This window comes from Meleagris gallopavo, chromosome 22 (genome assembly GCF_000146605.3).
Source record: "Meleagris gallopavo isolate NT-WF06-2002-E0010 breed Aviagen turkey brand Nicholas breeding stock chromosome 22, Turkey_5.1, whole genome shotgun sequence".
NCBI classification, from domain to species: Eukaryota; Metazoa; Chordata; class Aves; order Galliformes; family Phasianidae; genus Meleagris; species Meleagris gallopavo.
Genome location: NC_015032.2, coordinates 5,409,223 through 5,414,365, shown reverse-complemented (window position 1 = coordinate 5,414,365; position 5,143 = coordinate 5,409,223). Strand labels below are relative to the sequence as shown.

Below are 5,143 nucleotides of genomic sequence, written 5' to 3'. Positions count from 1 at the left end.
CCCCCACCCCAAGCACACCCAGCTCCCCACTTTTGGCAGTAGCACAGCCACTTGATCCCATTCACCCCCTCCCCTTCGCTCCCCCCTCCCCTTCGCTCCCCCCTCCAGCTCCAGGTGCTGGCTGGGACTTCGACACTCCAAACTCAGCCCTAGTGCACAAAGTGCTCCCACCCGCTCCATCCCTGCCCCCAAAGAACAGCCCAGCCTCCTCTGTCCCCACATACCACCAGGGTCAGTCCCAGCGTGCTGCTGCCTGGCTGTAATGCCAGGTGCTCTCTGCAATGCTGCTGCTGAACCTGCACACCCTGACTTGGCCGGGTGCCGGCAGTTATTCCTGGCTGTGACACGGACTTTGCCCTTGTCCTCAAAAGAACCGTGTCCCACCTATTCCAGGATGCACCTTGCAGGTGCAAATGTCACCGTGCAGTGCTGTCAGGGATGGATCGCTGCAGGGCCGCGGGTTGAACTGTGTGCCCTGGGGACACAGAATGTGGCCTGCAGGTGTGCATCGTGCACAAACACTCCTCCAGCCCTGCTCAGCCAGCACAGGGTGCACGGTGGCTGTGGGACATGACCAGGTGCCCAAACATGCCTTGAGCTGGCAGATGTGATGCTTGCACCCCTCAGGAGCTGACGGGGGCTGCAGAGGACAGAGCCAGCTGGGCCCCTTGGCAGCACAGCCTGGCAAAGGCTCGTCCCAGCACCCAGCTCCCTCCTCGGCAGCTCTTCCCCCAGCACCCACTGGGTGTCGCTGGGAGAGCAGGCTGCGCTGCGCTGCCTCGTGCAATGCCCTGCCTGTCCCTCCTGTCCCTTATTGCCCTGCCTGTGCCCCGCACCTCTGTGCCGTGCAGCCACCCCATGCACCTAGAGCTGTGGTGTCCCTGCTGTCCCCAAATGGGCTACAGGGCGGGTGTTCAGGCTTTGGGGCGTGTTGGGGTTCTGCATCTGTGTGCCCTGTGTTGCTAGGAGGCACCTGTCACCGGGGGCTGATACAGCTGAGCCCCCTGCTCCCCATGGGGACGGGAGCAGCAAGGGGACAGCGGCTGTGCCTTGTTCATCCTGCAGCACAAAGGAGCCCGAACCCAGGACTAATTGGCTGTGGCACGGGGGCCGGGGGGCACAAAGGGTTGATGGGCACGGGACCGAGCGCTGCTGCACGCTTCTCACCCCAACCCAGCTGACACGTGCTGCCTGCTGTGCCGGGGGGGCCGCCCACCACCCCATGCTGCATCGCACGGCAGCTGAGCCCCGGCCCCTCTGCACCCCGGCAGATGCAAGCAAAGGCCCCAAGGCAGATGGCAACATTTGGTCACCGAGCGGTCCTCGGCCATGGGACTGTGCTGGGATCAGGCAGGCGAACGGCCCACCAGGAACTCCCCCCGTGTCCCCAAATGCAAGGCCATGTCCAGCATGGGTGAGAATGCAGCAGGGCCTCTTGGGTGGGGAGAAGCAGGTGATGAGAGTGGGGCTCCATCTCTGATTCCGCAGGCCCCTCTCACACTGGGGATCCCTGGTAAGGAGCACAAGCCACATGTGGGACCCCGGTTTTCCTACTGGAGGGGGCCCCGTCATGCAGGCGGTACCTCTTTACTGGGAAGCCCAGCCAGAAAGCAGGGACCGACAGCGGGTCGCTGCCTATGGCCCCTTCCTCCCCTTCCATTCTCCTCCTCCTCACAGCTCCCCGTCTCCATTTGCATCCCATTTCCATGTGAATGGAGCAGGTCAAGTTGAAAGTTGAAAGCTGGCGCGGGGCGCCTGGGGAAAGGGCCTCTGCCAGAGGTGAGAGCCCAACAAAAGGGGCCGCATCCCCAGGGCACTGCGCTCGCATGGCTGCGGCCACGGCCCTGGCCCCAGCACAGCCGCCCTTCCACCATCTGCGGGTCCGAGTGCAGCCTCCACTGCTCAGACAAAGCCCTCACACCCGGCACGTCCCCATCTGTTGGATCCCCTGCACCCGAGCACAGTGTATCTCTGGCCTTGAGCACGGCTGCTGTCTACAAGGATGTGCACAGAGGGATGTGCATGGCAGGATGGATATGGGCAGCATCCAGTCGATGGGCATGAGGTGAGGCTGTGCACATAAGAGCACTCCTCATTCATCCTTATGGTCTCTAGGGACCTCCCTGTGCCTCAGAACAGCCATTCAGCATCAGGGAAACTGAGGCAGGGAGCAGGCGGTAGCTAGCCTCGGTCAGGGCATAGGCATTTCCCAGCTCCAAAGCTATTTGAAGCATTGTCTGGGTGAGTGGTGGTAATAGAAGCCTGGAATTAGCACCCACCAAAACGAGCATGGTGGCAGGAGGAAGGTCTTGTGGAAGCTGCCAGCACTGGGGAGGGCTAAGGTGAGCCAACACCTCTGGGCTGGACCTTGTGCTATGAAGCTGCAGCCCTTTGGTGTGATGCCAGGCATCCGCAGCCCTCCCCACCCAACACTTACAGGGAGGATTTGGCCTCTGAGCTCTTTTTTTCTTTTGCACTTTCCTAGCTGCATTTCACTCCTGGGGGGTCCTGGAAGCTGCACGTGCAGGGAGCCAGCCCCGAGCACCCGTGGGAGGTGAGCAGAGCCAGCCCCAGCGCCCATCCACCCTGGGGCTGCGGGATGGGTGCTGATCCGGGTGCTCAGGGCGTGCTCCTGCATTGGGCTGCCCTCCCCAAAACCATCCCGGGGTGCTCCTGGCGAGGGTGAGGCTGCAACGCCCTGCTGAGTGCAAGCAGCCGGCGTGTCCGGGCAGCACCAGCTGCCTGCCTGCAGCCTGCACCGATCCCCTGCCATAGGGATACACAGCCTGGCCACCCTAAGCGGGCAGATGCCCACGGCTCTGCATCACCAGGCAGTGTTTTTCCAGCTGAAGCCATCGTGTAGGTCCACCTTCTGCTGGAAGCATCACCCAAGCGCAGGGCGGCTCCGAGCTGGGGCTGTTTGTTTTCTCAGCTTCACCCAGCCCTGCTCCCCACCAGCTCCTTGTCTCGCTTCCAAGAACAGTTTGAAAAACGCGCTGCTATCCCTGAGCTCTGACTGTGTGTGCTGTATTTGCCTCTGCCCTAGGAGTTGGGCTGTGTGCAGGCAGCAGCCTCACTCGGTGACCTTGCTCTGCTCTGTCACCTCACTGTGCCATTGGTTGGACAGTTTTGTTTTAAGCACAGGAGCGTTTTGGACTTTGGGACTGCAGGATGCCGGGGGCTGGCGGTGACCTGGGGCTGGTGGGTGTACAAGGGACCTTGGGAAGCCTTTGAGAAGCTCTGCTCCCTGTCCCGGTGAAAGCAGGGGATGTCCAGGGGCGTTCTGGCACCTGCAGTGCGTGGTGCTCCAGTTGTGCCACCACAGCAGTGCTTTTCCATTCCCACTGACCGAACTGTGGGTACCTCCACGCTGCCCGACCGGCGCTGCCGGCTGAGCTCAGACCCACACCAGGATGTCACCGGCCACGGCCACATTTTGTGACGCAGCCATAATTAAAGTGCAGCCTGGCGTGGAGGAAAGCCCTGTGCCTGTGCGCACACGCTGGCAAGGAGAGGTGTTTTTGATCCCATCTGAGTGCTGGGCTGCCTCGGAGGGCGTTTTCAACCAGCAGTGACTCAGACGGAGCCGTGAGCCGCCCTGCAGTGCACAGACCTGCTCCAGCACCCTGAAACCAGCTGCACTGCAGGGAGCAGGGGAGGCAGAGGGCACGGGGCCTTCAGGACACTCTGAGACGAGCACAGGGAGCAGAGACACAGCAGCTGAGCCAGGCCAGGGAGCACAGGACAGAGGTGGGTAGGTGGCGGAGGCGGGTGCTGGGTTGCTGTGGCTGAGCATGGCAAGCTGGGTGCCAGCCACAGTGCCTGGACTGCCGTGCTCCACTCGGATCAGCTGATAATGTCACTTTGCTTTCGGGACTGTGGGAGGACAGCTCAGTGCGGGTTGGGGCAGCCATGCCAGGCTGGCAGCTCTCCATCCTTAGGAATGTGGAGCAGCAGGTTGTGTCTGGCCAGGCTGACCTTGCTGACAGGGACAGGAGCCCACCCTGAGCACTGCCGGCTGCTGGGGGGCTCTGCACCCCCATCCCTGTGCCCAGCAGATGCTCTCTATGGAAGCCTCTCCGTCCATGGCACAGGGTGCAGGGTGGCTGCTGGCAGAGTGCTGTGCTCCAGCAGTGCACAACACTGGTAGATGCCCCCCCACACCACCAGAAAGCACCCAGAGCTGGGTGAGTCAGGCCCTCGTGTCCCCTCTCCATCAGGGCTGGGTGATGCAGGGCCTTGGGGAGGCTGACGGTGATTTCCCACATTGGAGGCTGCAGCATCGCTTGCCCCAGAGCACCTTCCTCCATGCTTCATTGCCCCTGAGCACAGAGCACGGCTGCAGCGGTGGGGCCCTGCCTTCCCCGTCATTGCCTGGCGGGGACATCGGTGCCCTGCACTGCCCTGTTCCCAGCTCACCGCCTGCAGCCGATGCCGTGCTGTGGGCTGTACCCAGGAAGTTGAGCAAGGAGGTGAGCGGCCGCAGGTGGCGGCAGCTCCCTGGGAGAGAGGAAGCGGGGCTTTGCCGTGCCCACCGGTGGGCTCCGTTGTGCCCTAAGCTGGGCAACGCGGGGCTGGGGGAGCTGCGCTGGGCAGCTGCGGTGACTCCGGTGCTGGAGCACCGCCTGGTCGGGTGAGTGGCACAGCCCCAAACTGAGGGAGACGGGGACCCTGCGGGCTTCCCAAAGCAGCTCAGGAGAGGTCGGTGGGTGCCAGCCCCTGGCTGCTGGCGGCACTGGGGTGGGAGACACGGGGCCGCTTTGAGCCCCTCCGTGTGCGGGCTGCTGCTGCTGCACGACCGTTGGGGCGGGCGGGTGCTTGCTGTGCTTGGCAGAGCCCCAAGGGCGCGGGGTTCCTGGCTGCTGGAGAACGCGGGCTGAGGAAGCACGGCTGGGAACCCCCGGGTGCTTTCCGGTGGCCCACAGTGGGAGAGGGGCGTGCAGGAGCAATGGTACCTCTGCCCTGGGACCTGCACACACTGCCCTACCCCAAATGGCAGGGGACCACAGGGGCAGGCAGGCGGGCCGCTCGCATGTTGGCATTCTCCTTTTTTCTCTGTGAAGGAGGCGGGTGGGGGTGCACTGCAGGGGGGAAACTGCTCCTGGGGCTGAGCACGGGGGGCTGCAGGAAGCAGGGCCCGACC

General features: G+C 63.4%; 1 protein-coding gene across 1 annotated transcript in view; it reads right to left on the bottom strand.

Annotated features, from left to right (window-relative positions):
• The window catches only part of ANGPT4 (angiopoietin 4), a 13,247-nt gene that overhangs the window by 7,594 nt on the left and 510 nt on the right, over positions 1–5,143 (bottom strand). The gene's annotated exons all lie outside the window — the stretch shown is intronic.